We start from the raw sequence: 20,298 nt of genomic DNA on the forward strand, positions 1-20,298 counted from the left end.
TTATTTATATATTTTATAATAAATATACTATTTATATTATATTACATATGACATCATATTACATGTTATATATAAAATTTATCATATATTATTATACTGTATTTGTATTTATTATAATTTTATATTATATTACATTACATTATACATTATAATGTACTATATTATATCATGTTTTACATTTTTATATTATAAATAAGTGTTTGTGTGTAGCTATGTGAACGTGAGCATAGGTGTCTGAGGAGGTCAGAAGAGAATGTCACCTCCCCTGGGGCAGCAGTCATGGTCATTGTGAGCTGCCTGACATGGCTGTTGGGAAATGAACTCAAGTCCTCTGCAAGAGCACTAAGCAGCCTTGACCATGAAGTCACCCCCTCCAGCCCCACAAAGCACCTATCTTATCTGCGTTTCCTCTTCAACTTGTACCCACTGGTACGTGTGCTTCTTCCTACCCATTACCACTTAATGAGCAAATATTTTGGAGATTTTTCTGTTTTACCAGCAGTCTGACCTTTGGGCCAAGACAAGAGGGTAAAACAGCATCTGCCGAGAGGGGAAGAAGCATTGGAGGAAGGACGGTCCTTAAGTGTTCTTTTCATTGCCCTGCAGAGCATCCTTATTAGACAGTAGTCTATGCTGGGTACCCAACATCATCCTGAGAACTGGCACGATGCAGCTGGAAGGGAGACAGTCCCTTCTGAGTGACAGTGGTGGCGTTATGGCACGGGTTCTATCGCCCATTGCAATGGCTACATAGCAATGCAGTACAAAGATGCTAGCACCACAGAGTATCCTCTGGGAGTCATCTGCTCCTCACTGCCTTGCCCCGAACCTCCTTTAGAAAAGGAGTCATGAGCGACTCTTGCCACAGTGGGAAGGTATATGTGTATCCCAACCAACTCAAACACATGCACACTCTTGGGAGGGCATGTCTCTGGATAGTGTCTGCAACGAGATCTGGTGCGATTGGACCTTGACCGCATCCCTTCCAAGCCCCTGACCATGTCTGAGTTCTCCTCTGTCCAGAACCAGACCTTGTGGTTAAGAGTCAGTGCATAAGGTTTGCTTGTGATATGTACCCCCACAGGCTGGTGGTGAATCTGAAGAGCTAGTGTCAGGTGATGGAGAGATTCTGGGAGGCTGTGGGACCATGAGGAGGTGAGATCTAGGTTCAACTAAAGGCTATTGGGGTGGACCTTTGAGAAATGTGTTCTACCTCTGGCTCTGTGTTAGCTTCCTCTGCTTGTTGATTAGTCCCATGTGAGAAGTCAGTTCTAGCAAGTTCTACAACCATAGACCTCTTCTACCCACAATACCTTCTCCATCACGAGGGATTCCCTTGAACCATGAGCTCAAACAAACCTTTCCTTACGTTGCTTCTCAGGTATGCTGTTGAAATGACAACCAAAACTGGCAAAATCCTTGAGATTATCTCAGAGGAGATTCCTGAAGGAAAAGGAGACAGTTAACTACCCCGAGGGCTGATGAGCTTGGTCTCTTGGGAGAAGAGCTCTAAAGCCAGGAACCAACGTCCTTCTCAGAGCTATCCTACCTTACAGGTATGACCATTTCTAGTTTGTTCACCAGGAAACTCTGTTTATCTTTGAAGGTGATCCTAAGGTGTACTCACCCTGCCAACTGTGGCATCCCACAGAAAACAATGCACATACATGAAGGTGCCTGCATTTGAAAGCTGGGCATGCATGCACTGGTTTGGCGAGTAGAGACAGTGCAGTGGGGCACCTGTAGTCTCTGCTACACATGAGGAATCCCACAGTTTGGTGTCCTCAGAGGATACCCCTGCAGATCTGTTCTCCAGTGTCTCCTGAGGCTCCTGGTTTCTTTGGGCACAGATCCCTGGATTGTCACAGCTGAGGAGAGATCCAGTAACTGGAGTAGGCAGAGACCAGAGAAAGCACGGTAGAAGCCAAGGGCCCAAGAGGCAGGTCGGAGTCTGGTTTGTGGAGTGTCGAGGTGTCTTGTCTGCAACAGGAGGAAAGAGGAAGCATTCTTTCAGGTAGTACAAAGCCACACTGAATCTGAAGGGGAGGCCTTGTCCACATGCTGGGATGGTCCAGGAAGATGGAGGGGAGATGGGAACAGAGAAACACAATCCCTATTCCCACGTGAGGGTTTCAGCGTATGATTTCGGAGGCAGCGTGAGTATTCAGAGTACAGCTTCTTCCTCAGGTGAAAGCCCGATTGCTTCTCAATGCTCTTCCAAGCAACACCTGCCAACACTCTCCCGACAGGGTCGGAGAGGCTCCCTCCACCTGCACAAATGTTTTCTCCCATGCGTCATATGTTTGGGGATGGTGGTTTCCAAACAGACAGGTGTGATCAGCTGAGAGATGTCACAACTAGTCTTACTTATAAAGAATAGTTCACTTGCAGTAATGAGTGTGTGTGTGTATGTATGCATGCAAGTATGGTGTGAATATATATATATATATATTCATATGCATATATATATGCAGATGTATGCAACCTGTGTATATGTTCACAGGGGCCATAGGAGGACATCAAGTGCTCTACTCCATAACCCCCCATCTTATTCCTTTGAGATAACATCATAGACTGAAAACTGGGAATTATGCTAGCAACCAGGGATCCTCCTGACCCAATCTCTGCTTGCCCTTGCCCTCCCCCTCCCCCATTCAGATTTGTGTGGCCCACCTGGTCCTTTTCCGTGGCTGTGTGCGGAGGATCTAATCTCAGGTCTTCAAGCTTGCATAGAAAGCACTCTTAACCATTGAAGCATCTGTCTCACCCCGTGACTTCCCATTTAAAAATTTTAAACATAGAAGAAATAAATCAAGATTACAAGCACGGGCTTTGTAGCCAGAGCTGAGGAGACGTGGGTCCTCGTCCTGACAGACACCACGGTCAACCCAAACTTAGATGTATGTGTAGAGCCAGGTATAGTGGCACAAGCCTGCAATCGCAGCACTCGTGAAGAAAAGACAGGAGGATTGTTGTGAGTTCAAAGTGAAACAAAAGATTGTATGTGTAAAGCGTTCACAGGAGTGTTTATAGCAGCGTGAGTCTTTGCAGCTCCAAACTGGAAAGATCTAGAATGGTGAGTGACCAACAAACAAATACGTGAGTGTTTTCTGTTCACTTAGTAGGCTATGTTCCAGATGCAAAAAGCAATGCCCTGCCAGTGCTTGCTACCACACGGATGGACGGGCCATTAAAAACATGGTCCTCACGCCCTCGTTAGCCAGTTCAAGAGGCAAGACACGGAAAAACTACAGGCTGCATGATTTAACTTGTAGAATTTGCCAGAATTCCCCCCAGACAAATCCCCTGAGAAAGAAAGGACAAGTCTGGGGGGCTTGCAGGGAGCGGTGACTTCTGGTAAGTACAGTATTTCTTTCCTGGGTGGTGAAATGTAGTTGTGATTGCATAACTTTGTGAACGGGAGTCACTGAATTGAACACGCAGAGTGAATAGATAGATTGCGTAACGTGCGGAATTATACACCAATACAGCTGTCATAAAAACCTTACTCCACTCTCATTCTAATTTTAAGGGTGATAGAGTGGAAGTGGGCGGGATGGCCTGTCACCTTGACACGCCCAGGGGAGGGTGTCAAGGGTGTCAGACTCAGCATGGGAAAGAGGGTGGGCGCCAGTAAGCCTACCTGTCCTGCTCTACTGTCTTGAGGTCACAGCTCCCCTGAGGCTCACCTCCAGCCTCCTCCTTTCTCAGGCTGAGGAGAAAAATGCTGGACCAGGAAGCAGACGGAGCTTTGAGTAACAAGGGGCTTCTAACTGGCTGCATCAAAAACCTAGAGTTGGCTTGAATGGATTTTCACTATCAAATTATTTCCTTTTCGTCCCTCTGCTGACTGCAAGGATTGTGTTTTTTACACCATGAGTATTTTAGTCATTGCAGTTACGCACACATCACCTCGAATGTGTTTACTTAACCCACCCCATAGCTAAAAGCTTTTTCCCCTTGCAGCTGTGGCCATAAAACACAGTGTTAACAGATGGTGCAGTGCCACGAGGTGGCCAAGCTCCTTGGTTTTCTGCAAGCTGGTGTGTGAAGAGTTCAGGTGGCGTGTCTGGGGGAAGTACGTGGGGACGACTCAGAGTCGATCTGTGCTCGCTCCTCTGTGCTCATGCCCGGCTCATTTGCAGCTTGGGTACAGATGTTTCCTGAGGGATTCAGCTCACTGAAACTTCCTCGTATTAAGATCTCCATCTCTAGGAAGACTCTTGTCTCCTATCGAACCCTTTGTTTCTAAACCGTATACTCTTACTCGTTCTCATTCTCTCTCTCTTCTTCATCCTCCTTATTTGTGTTATCACCTCCCTTCCCTTCCTGCTCCGAAGCCTTTCTTTGGTTCTTTGCCACACTTCCTAGTGGATTAAAAACCCAAGACTCAAACATCAGCCTTTCCTCCTCATCCATCAGCCATCTGTCCCCTTACGATGCCTTTGATTGTCTCGTTTTCTCTTAACCGTGGTCCCTAGGCAGATGTCTCCCAAACGCATTGGAGCTTGAGATGACACTGGAGAGGGTGGAGATGGTCCAGTTCATCCAGAGAAGGATTTCTAACCCCACCCACCTGGGGTGTTGGCCACAGCATCTCCATACCCCATTTTCATTCTTGACTGAGATTATTTAGTTTTGTTTTGTAGTTGTCTTAGTCGGGGTTTCGATTCCTGCACAAACATCATGACCAAGAAGCAAGTTGGGGAGGAAAGGGTTTATTCAGCTTACATTTCCCACACTGCTGTGGATCACCAAAGGAAGTCAGGACTGGAACTCAAGCAGGCCAGGAAGCAGGACCTGATGCAGAGGCCACGGAGGGATGTTACTGGCTTGCTTCCCCTGGCTTGCTTCCCCTGGCTTGCTCAGCTTGCTTTCTTATAGAATCCAAGACTACCAGCCCAGGGATGGTACCAATTACAAGGGGCCCTCCCACCCTTGATCACTAATTGAGAAAATGCCTTACAGCTGGATCTCATGGAGGCATTTCCTCACCTGAAGCTCCTTTCTCTGTGATAACTCCAGCTGTTGTCAAGTTGACACAAAACCAGCCAGTACAGTAGTCTCTTGGGCTCTTTTGAAAAAGATTTATTTATTTTTTTCACTAATACGTATGCATGTGTTTCTGTGTGAATGCATGTCATTGCGTGTGCAGGGGCCCTGAGAGGCCAGAAGACAGGCTAAGATCTGCTGGAGATGGAGTTACAGGCTGTGAGGTACCAGATGTGGGTGCTGGGAACTGAACTCTGCTGGAAGAGCAGCGAGCACTCTCAAGTGCAGAGCCGTTTCTCCATCCCTCACATCGCTTTAGAAAAATGTTTTATTATTTTTTGGGGGTTGGGCCCTCCCACCCTTGATCACTAATTGAGAAAATGCCTTTATTATTTTTTGGGGGGTTGGGCACATATGCTGTGGTGTGTATGTGGTGGTCAGAAGACAACTTGGGGGGAGGGAGGTCCAGTTCTGTCAGGCTTGGCAGCAAGTGTCTTTTCTTACTTAGTTATCCCACAGGCCCCATCTTCTCTACAACTTCTCTAGTTTCACAATGGCTTCCTAAGCAGGGGGACGCTTCAGAGTGTCAGCAAGTAGATAAGAAAGAAGGCAGGGCCAGAGTCTTTTAGACAACCCATCCATAGGCCACACTTCAGCTATGTCTTCTTGTTCCTTCTTCCACTCTCAGGTGCCTCCCCTTGTCTCACTCCCCTCAAACTATGGGATGAAAGTAAAGTGAGGCCGAGAACTGGATGAGAGTGGGCCAAGGAATGGGCTGATTCCCAGGGACCAAGAGAGGGCCACCAGAAGCCACCAGGTTTTGGAAACGTTAAAGGGATAAGAGAAAAGGCTCTCTGTCTTGCTACGAGTGGTCATGTGGAGCGCGCGAGAGAGGCTGGAGGTCCAGAGAATACTGCAGCTGGTGCTGAGGGAGGGGAGGGAAGCCTAGCATCTCTCGTCTGCTGATGCCAAGGCTTTGTATCTAGGGCCAATCTAGATGATTTTGAACTTATTTAGTGTGTGTGTGTGTGTCACACACATTCTATTGATTTTGTGGTCATCTTCCTCATTCACTGGTTATGATTTGAGACAAAGTTTCATATTGAACCTGAACTTGCCATTTCAGCCAGCCCGACAGCCCTACTAGCCAATAGCCCCCTTGTATCTCTCTTATCTCCGCTCTGCAAGTATTGGGGTTCCGGAGCTCCACTGGTGTGCCTGACTTTTATGTGGGTGTTGGGATCTGAACTTAGGTCCTTCTGTTTGCACAGCAAACACTTTATCCCGCCCCATGCTATTTCCCCACCCTGACAGAGACTCAATAGTTTGTTCTGTAGTGTCCCACCCATTTACTGCCTCCTTGCTGCTGGTGAACTGACGAGCGTGGTTACTTAAGTTATGGCACTGAACCAGCGTTTATAACCGTAGCAGGTTATATGGGGCAAGAATTTGAACATGCTATTGCATACCAGGTGATGAAAGTTTGTGTCAACTCGAAGACCTTTCTTATAAAGTTAGAGTGATTTATAGCTTACACTATCAGAGGTTATGATAGTTTCTGGTACATAGGAATAAAACATTATTGCATGGATATAGATCAATTCCAACCAAGAAATGGGACTGGTCACATAAGCCCCAACATAGGAGGTAGTTAAAATGGGAGTACTGGCATATCTCGCTACGCATAGATGAGGACAGTACTCACTCCTCTCTGAGTTCTGAGTCTGGAGCCATAGGTGATAATAATATATCCATGCTCTCTCTCTCTATATATATATACATATATAATAAACATACTTAAACTGGGAATATTGAATAGTTAAGTGATATTGGATAACTTAAGCGATAACTTTGTACATTCAACGTGCATTATACTGAGTGCTTCCTGTGTTCCAGGAAGTGTTCTTGCTGCTGATTTCCTGTGTCCTATGACCAACATATATGCTGTCTTCAAGTTCTAGTGGGCAACCAAGAGCAATGGTAATAGCCTATATTATTTTTTTTGGGGGGGGTTCCCCAGGATACTCCTGACCAATACCTTGAGGGGAAGTATCCCACATCTGGCACTGGGCTTTTAATTTAGTGACAAAACACTTAGGAGAGAAAGGGTTTATCTTGGTTTGTGATTTTGGCAGTCCTGCACATCAGGGGGCAGGGGTAGGGGCTCACAGTGGTGGCGCTTGAAGCCAGAAGTCTGCAGTCACACTGGAGAGCAGAGAGAAAGGTGTGCACTTTAGCACTCAGTGCAAACCAAGGGACAGGAGGCCAAGTCTTCCCACATTAATCAACAAAATCTAAGATGGCAGTCCCCCAAAGACGTGTTCTCAGACCAACCTCATCTCGGTGATCCTCGCTGAGACTCTTCCGGGGTGGCTAAGTTGTGTCCAGTTGACAGGATGATGTAATGTGATGTAATTATACAAGGATGTAACTGTGGAATTCGGGAGTTGTGGAAAGTGGCTGCAACCCAAGCAGGTGGTGGCTCAGGCCAGGAGAGCTGCCATGGAGGTGGGTGGAAACAGTCAGGCAGAGGCTACCAAGACTTGTTGAAGGACCGGATGTGGGCCGAGTCACTGAGACACACTTTGCTGCTACAGGGAGGCAGGCAGCTGCCCTTGCTGAGGTGGGGGAAGCTGTGGGTGATAGCAGCTCAGAACATGGTGGGGAGAGGGAGGGCTGGGAAATAGTAAGTTCAGAATAAAGGGGGAAGAGGAACAAATGGAGCTGAGAGAACTGAGGGATGCTTAGGAATGTACCTGGGTGGTTGGTGATGGAGACTCCACAGAGGTGATGGGAGGGACTAAGGGCCTTGTGAGAAGGTAGGGCTTTTTCTTTTCTGCTATCTGTGCTCAGGTGATTTTGTGAGTTTCCAGGGATGCTATATCCACAAACCAGGAGGCTTAAACATCTAGAATACATCCTCTTACAGGCTGAAATCAACAGGATGGCAGGGCCATGGCCCCTCTGAAGGTTCTAGGAGAAGCTACTGCCCCGTCTCTTCCAAGCTGAAGGTTCCGGGAATCAGATTGAGGCACTGTGTCTAATCTCTGTCTCAACCCCTGTGCGGCCTTTACTCTGTGTCTATCTCTGTCTTCTCTTCACATTCATCATTATTGTTATTATTACATGAGTGTATTGCCTACACATATGTACGTATGTGTGCTATATGCATGCAGTACACACAGAAGTCAGAAAAGGTCACTAGAAATCAGAAACCCTGAAAATGGAGTTAGGGATGCTTATGGGTCACCATGAAGGTGTTGGGAACTGAACTCTGGTCCTCTGTAAGAGCAAGGAGTGCTCTTAACTGCTGAGCCATCTCTTCTGTTCCCCTGCAGACCCTTATAAAGGAACATGTCATTGGGTTGAAGCCACACTAATCAAATGCCATGTAGACCCCTAATTATATCTGCACGATCCTCTATCCAGTAAGGCTCCTGGCATAGTGAACTTTTCCATTCATGTTACGATCACCTGTCAATACCTCTCTCATAGCCTTCATGAGTCTCATTCCAACTCGCAAACACCAAAGCCAGGAGGAACAGCAGCATGCTTGGCTTTGCACCTACAAATTCTAAAAAGGTGAGTGAGGTTAAGTTTCACCTTCAACTCAGGGTGCGAGGGAAGCCACGGCAGGTAGAGATGTGCAAGGACTCCAGGCATCTTGGGACTTGAGCCAGAGAATCCCAGGACTGGGAGTTTGAGCCAATCTTAAATGGCAAATCGGAGGAACCCCAGCAGATCGTCTAGGTTCTAAATATGTAAAATATGATTTCACTACATACGCTACTTTGTAACATGGTTTTCTTGCTTTAAAAATATGGCCAACATTTTCTCAGGTCATTAAATATTCTTCAACAATTGCGCTTTTTTTTTTAATGGCCGCACAGCCGTCCATCAAATGAAAGTACTGCTGTTTATATAACGAATCCCTTATGGCAATCCATTGGGGCTGTTTCTACACTATACATATGATAAATACCACTGAGATGAACAACTTCTGTGATAAATCCCCATGAACATCTTTGATTATTTTCAAATGAGCTCATTTTAAATAACCATGAGCCGTGAGTTGATGATTTGCAATAACAATTTCTGCTCACTGTTTTCTTTATGAATGAAAACTTCTCCTTCAGGCAGAAATAAAAAAAAATGGGCAAAAAGTTCTGGGACCATCTGGCTTATGGTCTGATACAGTTTTGGTATTCAGCTGGGCTCCTAAATTTTGAAAAGTCTTATCTCTAATCATTTCACATCAGGTTTCATCTTCCTTCGGGAGACACAGGCATGATGCTTTCTGTTGGCCTGGGGCCGCAGCTACCAGAGAAAAGCAGGCTCGAGGTTTGGTTTCCCTCAATGCAGCAGTATTTCCTCAGTGTGCAGGAGCAGGAGTTTTTGTTGAGACAGAAAGGACTCCTGAGATAAAAGATGCTTTTGAAATGGTGGCATCCTTTTACCTGGACCATAAGATAAGGTGCTTGTTTGTATTGTGTTGGTTACTATCTTATCTCTGTGAAAAACATCACAGGGAGAAGGGAAAGGAGGGAGGGAGGGAGGAAAAGCCAAGCAACCAAAGGAAAGAAAGAAGGGAGACGGGAGGGAGGGACAAAGGGAGAGAGGGAAGAGGAAGAAATGGAGGGAGGGAGGAAGGAAGAGAGGGGGCAGGAAGGATGGACAAAGGGAGGGATGGAGGGAGGGTGGAAAGGAGGAAGAGAGGGAGGGAGGGAGGAAGAGAGGGAAGGAAGGAGGAAGAGATGATGAGGAAGGAGGGAGGGAGGGAGAAAGAAAGAGACACAGGAAGGGCTCATTCTGGCTCATTGTGTGAGGATAAAGTCTGTCACAATGGTGAAGCCATGGCCGCAATCACATCAGAAGGAGGGGGAGGGAGAGGGGGAGGGGGAGGGGGAGGGGGAGGGGGAGGGGGAGGGGGAGGGGGAGGGGGAGGGGGAGGGGGAGGGGGAGGGGGAGGGAGAGGGAGAGGGAGAGGGAGAGAGAAATGAAATGCTGGTGCTCATCTCTCTCCTTTTTATTCAGTCTAGGCCTCCGTCTCATGGAATGATGTCGCCTCCCTTAGGATGGGTCTTCCCTTCTCAAGTCATCCTTCCCAGAAAACATCTTCATAGATAAACAGGATGTGACTCCAAAGCCAGTGAAATTGAGCCATCCTGATGCTATTGTCTCAATCGTTGCTATGTAGGCTGGGGCTCACAGCATGGAGTGAGGTCATAGTGTTGATCAAGTAGCAGAAATGGAAGCTTACAGAACTTGAACCCACCATGGTATATGCCAGCGAGGGCCGCCGTTATCTCTGCAGTTTTGAGCACTGGTGATATGTCAGATCACAGCTTACAGTGTCATTACGTATGCCAGCATTCAGTTTTGTCAAGTTTGTCAGGTTGTCAAGGCAGCAGTGACACTGGGCAGTGGTCTCCTATTCCTGTGATTTCATATATCCAAAGGTATTTGGGGGCTATAGAGATAGCTCAGTGGGTGAATTCTTACTGTTCGACAATGAGGATCTTAATTCAAGCCCTTAAGTCCCGTGTGAAAACTCAGACGTGGCTAACCTGCACACACAACCCCAGCACTGTAGGAGGTGGGGACAGAAGGATCTGCCTGCCTTGCTGGCTGCCACGTTCACCGAGAGACCCTGTCTCAAAGAATACGGTAGAGAGGGGTAGAACAGAACATCTAATGTCTTAATGTCTTCTGGCTACTGAGTGAGCACACACATGTATTTACACTACACTCAATGCACATGTTACACACACATACACAGAGAGGGGGAGGGGAGAGAGAGAGAGAGAGAGAGAGAGAGAGAGAGAGAGAGAGAGAGAGAGAGAATTTCATGTCAAAATGAGGAGGAAAGCTATAAGCTCTGAAGACCATCATTGTAATAAAGTCAATGCTGTCTTAGAGAAACCCAGGACAATGCCCTGAGCAATATCTTCATCTCTCCAGGGGCCAGTGAAAAATGGAGCCTGTGCCCAGAACTTCCAAGATGGAGAAGTCACTGTCCCTTTTTTTCAGTGGCCACAACCCATTGACATCTCTGCCTGGACAAATGGCTGCTCCAGCATGGTGTGGGACACAGAAGGAGCTTCTAATCTACTTCTCTGTCCCCATCACAGGAAAAGGCTAGCAAGATGTCCAGCCCATCTCCTTCCTCCATCCTGGGTAGAATTCTAATTCTCTCCTCATGTTCTTGGAAGGAGAGACAGTGGATATAAAATTTAAAAACCACAAGGTGGAGACTAAGAAGCATCTGAACATGCAGGCAGAACACGTGTGTGTGTGTGTGTGTGTGTGTGTGTGTGTGTGTGTGTGTGTGTGAGAGTGTGTGAGTATGAGTGTGTGTGAGTATGTGTGAGTATGAGTGTGTGTGAGTGTGAGTGTGTGTGAGTGTGAGTATGTGTGTGAGAGTGTGAGTGTGTGTGAGCATGTGTGTGAGAGTGTGAGTGAGTATGTGTGAGTGTGTGTTGCTGTCCTCTTGTACTTACATGAAGTGGCAGCAGGTCTTGTTGGACTTCACGTGGCTAAGTCAGAATAGAACTGGAGGTCTTCAGTCTGGCCTTCCACCAATAGCTCTGTGCTGACTGGTGACATTGGTGTAGCACTGCCGCCTTGCTCTCTCACATACTTGAGCAAGGAGGGACTATGATTACACAACCTTCTGCCTACAATGGGGCCTCAGTAAACCTGCTGATGGAAAAGGCAGGGGATTAAAAGCTGATGAACTGGTGAACAGAATTGCAGAGCCTTGTCCCACCCCTTCACCGTGGCTTTACTTTTGGGTTAACAGAAGTATTCAGTGCACAGAGGCGAAGTTCACATGTGTGGTCTCCACCCAAAGCAGTTGCCATTCACATGAAGAGGATGCAAGTCGGGGTGATTTTTGCATTGGATCTGACTCGCCAGGAAAGATGATGTTTCTGAAGTTAGAAGTCATCTACTGGGGACCGAGCTAGACCCTTACTAAATGTTTAACCATCTCTGGAACACGAGTTCCATCTCCCCGGCAGAATCAAAGTTGAGTTCAGGTTCCCAGGCCCCAGAACCAACTCCTAGCCCACTCGTTCAGATGCTTCATGTTGGTCTGTTAGCCAGTGAAGGCTGTAAAGAGGGGAGAGGCTGTGATCCAGTCATCTACGTTAAGGCACACGGCTCGTATGTGTGCTGCTCATCTTGACTTAATTGACTGTGTGTGGCTTGCCCTCTCCTTGTTCCCTTACCATTCTAAATTCCAGGGCAGCATCCAGGAGGGGACCTGAATGCAAAAGCTGATTCAGGAACCTGAAACCAGGTGACCTGGAAAAGACCCAGTCACCAATGTTAACTTCTTTGTTTAAACCCCTTGTGTCAAAATGTGATCGGTCAATGCAACAGCCCACCCTGATCCCCCTTGCTTTGTGTTTCCATTCTACTAAAATGTAGCACAATTTCCCTTAGGGGGCGCTGTTTTGATCCCGAACTGAGTGCCTCCCTGAGCGCTCAGAAAATAAAGCTTTCATTTTAAAGCTTCCACATCTGAAGTGAGTTTTCTTGGCTTCCACCCTGAACCCAACAGTCTCAAGTGACAAGCGTAAACATACATCTAATCTCGCCCCACACACATACACACCTCTAGCACCCAGGTTATGTACCGAGAGTCATTGTCTCTATGAGTGTAATCACAGTTTGTCACTTCTGGGTTCTTCGGTCACCTCACTCCAGGGTTGAGTTCAGATTCAAGCAGGTGGCATCTGATTGTATATCCTGGAGTCCTTGGGTCCTGTTGTGGAGCCTTGGGACCACCTCAGTAGGGAGGGAAGACCCGGTTTTTGGTGCTTATGCTTCTCCCCCCAGCTTCAATACAAACACCCACGTTCTCCTCCCCATCCCTGCTGTCCCCAGTTGAACGAGAGTATCCACATCCATGGTTTTAAAAGTCAGGGAGAAGCCCCAAGTGATAGGGTGGAAAGGCAGAGATGGACTGAGAAGTGCGGTGCAGTGAGTAGTGCAGAAAGTGACTGGTCCCCAGAGATACTTTCCTGTTCAGATGTCCCCTCTCACATCCACCTATAGCAAGCTCGGGCCCACACAGCATCTTCACCTCACTAGGATCATAGGGGATTTCTTTATTCAGCTACTTAGTTAAAATCCAGGGAAATTATCACCTCAAGTCACAGCAAAGATTCCTAGGAGGAATAGACAGATAGATGTCGGAAAACTAGAAAGTGACCGTGTAAATGGTCACCAACCTTAAAGAAAGGACACCTCCTGTCTCAGTCAGGGTTTCTCTTCTTGCACAAACATCATGATCAAGAAGCAGTTGGGGAGGAAAGGGTTTATTCAGCTTACACTTCCACATTACTGTTGATCACCAAAGGAAGTCAGGACTGGAACTCAAGCAGGTTAAAAAACAGGAGCTGATGCAGAGGCCATGGAGGGATGTTCTTTACTGGCTTGCTTCCCCTGGCTTGCTCAGCTTGCTGCTTATAGAACCCAAGACTACCAGCCCAGGGATGGTACCAACTACAAGGGGGCTTCCCCCCCTTGATCACTAATTGAGAAAATGCCTTACAGCTGGATCTCATGGAGGCATTTCCTCACCTGAAGCTCCTTTCTCTGTGATAACTCCAGCTTGTATCAAGTTGACACACAAAACCAGCCAGTACCCCTCCCCTTATCATAAGTGAATCCCAATTTGGATTTCATCTGCAAACATCCTTGGTACCATGCACGCCTCCATAGGTTAGCTTCTGAACACCAGGAGCCCCAGTCTCTCAACTCCTGTCTTTTTTCAGAGAGGAAGAGAAAGAAAGAAAAAAAAACCCACATATGGACACCATAGGCTACAGGTGAATCTAGTCCCCACAGATGGGCCCACAGGCACACATTATAGAGGCAATTCCTCATTGAGACTCTCTCTTCCCAGGCATTAATTAGGTTTGGGTTGAGTGAGGACCTGAGTTTGGATTCCTGCGATCCACACAAAGCCAGATGAGGTGGTGCATATGTGTAACTCTGGTTCTTCTACTGAGAAATGGGAAGTAGAGAATTTCTGGAAGTTCTTGGGCTAGCCAGCCTAGAATACATGTCAGATGAACAACAAGTAGACTGTGTCTCCAACAAGGTGGAAGGTGAGAATTGACATTGGAGGTTGCCCTCTGCCCTTTACTTTTATGCTGTAGCTCATATCCACCAGCACTTACATACATGAACACATGTGTGCATACAAACACATGCATGTGCACAATACACACACACATATATGTGTGTGTATATATATATATATATATATATATATATATATATATACACACACACACACATGCATACCTGCACACACATGCCTGCACACACATACACAGATACCTGCACACACATATACATGCACACGTGCCTGCATGCACACACATACACACATATACATACACACATATATACACACATGCCCACACACAGATTTTCAAATGAGCTTGTGAAACAAAGCAAATTCAAGTATTTTAAAGTTTCCCTCAAAAAGCATAAAAATGCTGCAAGAGATCAATTGCCAACTGGGAATTCTATACCCAGTGAAAATATCCTTCAGCAGAGAAGATGAATTGTCATTTTCAGCAAAACAAAAACTGAGCAGTTTAATCTCCAAGGCCTAACCTTAAGGAAACACAAAGGGGGAAAGTGGTTTTTGACAATGAGCTTGGAAACAAACAAGGAAATGAAAGGCAATAAGAAGCAATCATTTGATAGGAAATTAACAATTGTTGGCTGTATACAAAGAAAGACAATAAAACCAAACAGATTTGATGTATCTGGATAATTAGAACTAGTGACACAGTGGCATGTGAGAATGGCTTGGTGATGGAATGCCTGTTCTGAATCCCCCAATGAGGGTCTAGGGGTGTGGCTCAGCAGAAGGGTATTTCCAGAGCCTGAGTAAGGCTCTGGACTCCATTCCTAGTACAGTACAGAACAACAACAAAGAATGAACCTGTTTTCTCTGACTGGTGTGTGTGTGTGTGTGTGTGTATGTGTTCTATCAGATCTTCTTCATTATGAATACACAAAAAGAAAGAAGAATTTTTCTGTGTTGTGCTGGCGGGTGTGGAGAGGGAAGTTAGTGCTCAGTACCTGCTGGGCCAGTGCTGTTTTGCTGGTCAGCACTCCCATGGCTTCTAAGTGTCCAAAGGTCCTGTCTTATCTAGGAATGGAAGAAGCAAACCAGGTCATGATGAACTTTGACAAGCTTCTCCACAATCATTAAAAGAAGTGCAAATAACTCAGAAATGTCAACATAATGAGAGAAGTGAGTGGAACATAGAAAGAAAGAAAAAAAAAAACTCATGCAAGGGAAGGCCAGAAAGAAGAAAAGTCATAGCAAATGTTCAAACAGACAGTGGATTTAAATTAAATACACTGCTATTTACATTAAGTGTAAAGGAATCAATTTAGTGCAAAGAACATTATCGTTTTTTAAAAAAATATTTATTTTATTTTCATTTGTGTATGATTGTGTAGGAGAGAGAGATTCTGTGTGTGTGTGTGTGTGTGTGTGTGTGTGTACATGTGTGAGGGTGCCTGCAGAAGAAGATTTTGGATCCCCTGGAGCTGGAGTTACAGGTGGTCGTGAGCTGCCTAATGTGGGTGTTGAGGATTGAACTTGGATCCATAAGAGCAGCAAATGTTCTTAACCACTGGATCATTTATTTAGACCCTCAAATTGGATTTCACAAAAATATTTTTGGAGGGGGGGAGCAAGCACATGGATGCATAATCATTTATCCACTTATATTTTGGACAAATTTTTATATGCACCACAGTTTAGAGTAAAAAGTTTAAAATGATATGAAAATACCTATAACATCTGGAGTTTCACTTAGATTTTTTTGTGAGTAGTAGTGGGTGTAACATACGTGTGTCTATGTGTCTTTTGTGTGTGTCTTTTGTGTGTGTCTGCATGCGCACGTAAGGGTGCACAAGCATCTATGTGTACATGGAGGTCAGAGACCAGTGTCTAGGTCTTCTTCAATCATTCTCTACATTATTTTGTATGGAAATGTCTCTCACTGAACCTAGAGCTCATTAACTTGGCTGGATTGACTGACCAGTGAGATACAGGGATGCACCTATCTCTGCCTACCCAGTGCGGGAATTACAATCACATGCCATCATGCTGAAGGTTTTAGGTCAGTTCTGGAGATCTGGACTCAGGTCCTCATGCTTGTGTGGCCGGCTCTTTGCTGTTGGAGCACCCCTCTCCTGTTATTCCTCACTGTGTAGAATAAAGAATTATACAAAATATGATATTTGTAAAATTATCGTTGAACATGCAAACTATTCATCATCCCTTGGGTGTTCAGAAGGCACGTGTTCTCAGCAACATTGCCCTCAGATTTCTGAGATTATGTTATGTCCTGTACCAACCTGTCCTTGTGTTAACCATTGGGTCAGGATCACAGTGATATATACGCATGCTATGCTCAGTGAATTACCATGTGCCACTCACTGTATCAAAATGCTACCCAGCGCCTGTAGCATCATTATCTCAGTGGTGTTGGGACTTTGGGGCATGTGGCTCACTGAGGAACTCAACTCCAGAGCAAATCTATTCTACCTTGTCTAAGGGACATCTGCTTGGACCAGCTGCTGTGTTCCAGCCTCTGGAAGATGTCTGTATGTGGCTCCCAAAGGGGAAAGGAAAACAAGTGCCCAGATCAAGTGCACCAGAGGGAACTCTGTTTTGTCCAGAGTCACCGGACAGTAACGACGATGGCCACTTGGTGGGGCTGTTTCGGAGGGAATCCCCACTCTAGAAGGGAAGTCACTTCTGCACACTGCCATCCACACTCGAGAGTCATGGATACTAACCAACTGTACATTTGCAGATTCTTAGTGTTTTTGTTTGTTTGTTTGTTTGTTTGTTTGTTGTTGCTCAGTTTGGGAAATCCTCTCCTTTGGTAACTGTGATGGTTAAGTTTCATTGTCAACTCTGACAACTGTGGAAACACACTTCTGGATGTGTCTCTGAAGGTGTGTCCAGAGAGGTTTAGCTGAGGTGGTGAGGCCCATCCTGAACGTGGGCTGTATTATCTCTGAGCTGGGGTCCCAGGCTGAAGAAAAAGGAGAAGGTGATCTAAACACCAGTGTTCATCTCTCTCTGTGTCCTGGCTGTGGGTACCATGTAACCAGCTGCCTCACACTTCTGCTGCCATGCCTTCCCCCAGCCCCCTCGCCATGACACACCGTATCCCCTCAAACTGTGAGCCAACATAGACAGTTTCTTAAGTTGCCTCTTGTCAGTTATTATGTCACAAAAATGAAAAAAAGAAACTAATTATAGTTAAGTTATCGTCTTCAGGAAGTGTCTCTTAAAAAGGCTTCTCCACCCGCAGAAAGGTCACAGGGCACTGACCCCGGGACATCATTAACAAGAATGACGTGACTCATCCATTCCTTTTCCTTGGGAAGATGGATAAAGCTTGCCAGATATAGGTCACTGGCCATGTCTTGAGGGCAGTTCCACGTCAAAAAAAAAAAAAAAATGGGGACAAACTAGAAATCCTGATGTCACAGGTGAGAAGAGGAAGTCCTGGCTGAGGAGTTGTGTGATCTCAGATAGACTAAGACCCTGACAGCCCCCAGGGAAAGAAAGAATTCTAAGATCAGAGGGACATAAGTTAGGTTTTTGTCTGGTAACTCCACAATTACACAGTGCTCACAGCACTGGGGGCTTGTCCTTGACCTCAGGAATCACTTTCTAGAGCAGCAAACCTCAGCCTTCCAAATGCTGAGTGAGACCCTTTAACATAGTTCCTCTTATTGTGGTGACCTCCAACCATAAAATTATTTTTGTTGCTAGTTCATAATGTAAATATCTGGTGTTTTCTGGTGGTCCCTGTGAAAGGGCCATTTCATTCCCAAAGGGTTCGAGACCCAGAGGTTGAGAACCCCTGCTCTAATAGAAGAGACAGAAGAACATTTCTCAAAATAAACAAACCAGTCCAGAATTGTTAACTGACAGAAAGGATGGGATTCGGGTGGGGTCTGAGCAGGTGTTCCTCGAGATGACATCATGGGAAGGATTCGGGTGGGGTTTGAGCAGGTGGCCCTCGAGATGACATCATGGGAAGGGTGCCAAGGGAAGAGTTGGGTGACAAAGTGAATGGAGAAACAAGGAAACAAGAAGAGGCTGGGAAAGGCATCTCCGCTGCCCAGCAGTAAGGGCTGAGAGGAGGTGAGCCTCTGAATCGGCGAGGGAAAGTGGCCTCTGCTCATAGCTGTAGACCAGAGCCAGGCTTGGTGGAAGAATCAGGTCAGTCCTTCGCTTTTCAGAAGATCCCTATGGGAGAGGACCATTCTATTGAGTAGGAAAGAGTCTAGAATGGCAGGCAACCTGCTCAAACCTTTAAATGGTGGGGCCATTGTACAGCTCCCCCCCCCCCCTTCATCTTAGGTTGAGAAATATCTCTGCTTCAATTTCTGTGTTGTACCGAGTCAGCTTTCCCCTGTTGTGTGAGCCACCCGAAGAAAAAGAGTTGCCCGGTCTCAGGTGAGTATAAGCCTGTCGGGAAACCCACACAGGCGTGTTTGGCCCCCCTCCGATACAGAAGCCACAGTGCTAACGTCCTGACAAAAGAACCGAAGCTAGCCGCGTATGCCCACATGGGACTGTCCCCCAACCCATCAAATATCTGTCTGTGCAGTCAGCATTGGGATGGGATGGGATCTGTGGGTGAGAGAGAACATGCTTAGGGCTGCTCAAGAATTCCACAGTTCCACTGCCCTAAGCTTGTGGGGATGGAGCCAAGTGTCCATGAGGCTGGCTGGGATTGGAGGTAACTTGCTACCACCCCACACAGGTCTCCTATACATGCTCTGTCGACTCTCACGATGCTCCCACCCCACAGTGTAGCTCACAGATTCCGGCTTCTTAGCCTGTTTCCCTTGGTTCTTGAACTAGCCTGGGCCTGGGGCTGTCCTACCTCATCCTCCCTTGATAGCTGCACTGCCCTAGACTTATATCTGAGCTGGAGGCTGATTTCCCTGACTCCCCACCCAAGGCCCCACTGGTCTTCCGACAGACTGTGCCACCACTGGGTTAGGTCCTGAGCAAACCCTGCTTCCCTCTATGTCTTGAGTGCCAGACTCCTCCCACCACCTCTGTCCCTCTGTGCACCTTTGCTCTCTAGAATAAGACTGTAGTCTGAGGGGCCCTGTGTTCTACCAGACCTCCTGCTCAGCGTCCTCGTTCATTTAAACATGCAACCCTGTAGCCTTTCTGAGGTGTGGGACGCCTGACTCGCCAGCAAGTAAGACGCCACAACTGGATCCTCCTGCAACACGTTTATTGGGAGGGCATTGACTGTGTAGGCAAAAGACCTCGAGCCCCAGAACTGGCACTGCTTATATAGGCCTAGGAGAGGCGTGTCTACACCTGATTGGTTATGCTTTCAGTACCTCATTTACATGCCTCGTGCCAGGCAGTGACTCAGCAAAAACTCTATGGCACATGCGCACATTGGTTGTTTACCCATATTCATGGGTGTCGGCTTATTGAAACCAGCATCATTTTGTAATGGCGTTTGCGGCTTCCCACACTGAGGCCCCATCTAGGGTTCCAGGTGGGGCAGAGTGTATTGACAGGTAAAGAGACAGCATCCCCCAGCCAAGATTACCTCATCCTTAACAACTGTGGGAACTGAACTGGGTTTAAAATGAGCCATCTGAACACAAAGTGAGAGCTCCTCTCTCTCCAGTTTTCTCAGTTTCTAGCCTTTATTAGAATCCTGCTTTGTCCTAGGCAGACACCAGTAAGCACCACACCCATCAAATCCCGTGGGAGCTCCCCTTGGGTGTCAGTATAGGAACTGGTGGTCCGAGTGTGTGTGTGTGTGTGTGTGTGTGTGTGTGTGTACGTGTGTGTGTGTGTGTGTGTGTGTTTGTGTGTACGTGTGCTCATGTGTAAGTGTGTGTTCGCGCTCATGGTATATAATACCCAGATACCTATATATAGAGACTGAACTATCTCTCCAGTTTTTACAGAAGGGCTCTTGAGCTGGTGAGTCACAGGTGTGTGGATTCAGATTCCTTGCTCTTGGATAAAGTACAGCCTCTCCCAGCCTGAATTTTCTAGTTTACAAGCTGACTCTAACAAAGGATTGTGTAAGATGCAAGCTGGGCAAAAGGAGGAACTAGCACAGGAGGGGTTGCTTTTCTGTGTTTGACCGAAAGCAGACAGTGGGTGGTTCAAAGGGCAATGCCGGGGATTGACACCCTGCTGCGTTCCGGCTCCTAATCTCTCTAGTCTCCTATTGATTGCCTCTC

The 20,298-nt window shown here is 46.6% G+C and overlaps 1 long non-coding RNA gene across 1 annotated transcript; it reads left to right on the plus strand.

Annotated features, from left to right (window-relative positions):
* The first annotated feature begins 938 nt into the window (after positions 1 to 938).
* Positions 939 to 12,515, plus strand: Gm38416 (predicted gene, 38416). Its single transcript, NR_131057.1, has 8 exons — positions 939 to 1,057; positions 1,382 to 1,556; positions 1,851 to 2,014; positions 3,126 to 3,357; positions 6,889 to 6,972; positions 8,488 to 8,574; positions 9,252 to 9,466; positions 10,027 to 12,515. It is a non-coding gene; the product is annotated as a predicted gene, 38416 (long non-coding RNA).
* The last annotated feature ends 7,783 nt before the right edge of the window (positions 12,516 to 20,298 follow it).

This window comes from Mus musculus, chromosome 8 (genome assembly GCF_000001635.26).
Source record: "Mus musculus strain C57BL/6J chromosome 8, GRCm38.p6 C57BL/6J".
In the NCBI taxonomy this organism is placed as follows: domain Eukaryota; kingdom Metazoa; phylum Chordata; class Mammalia; order Rodentia; family Muridae; genus Mus; species Mus musculus.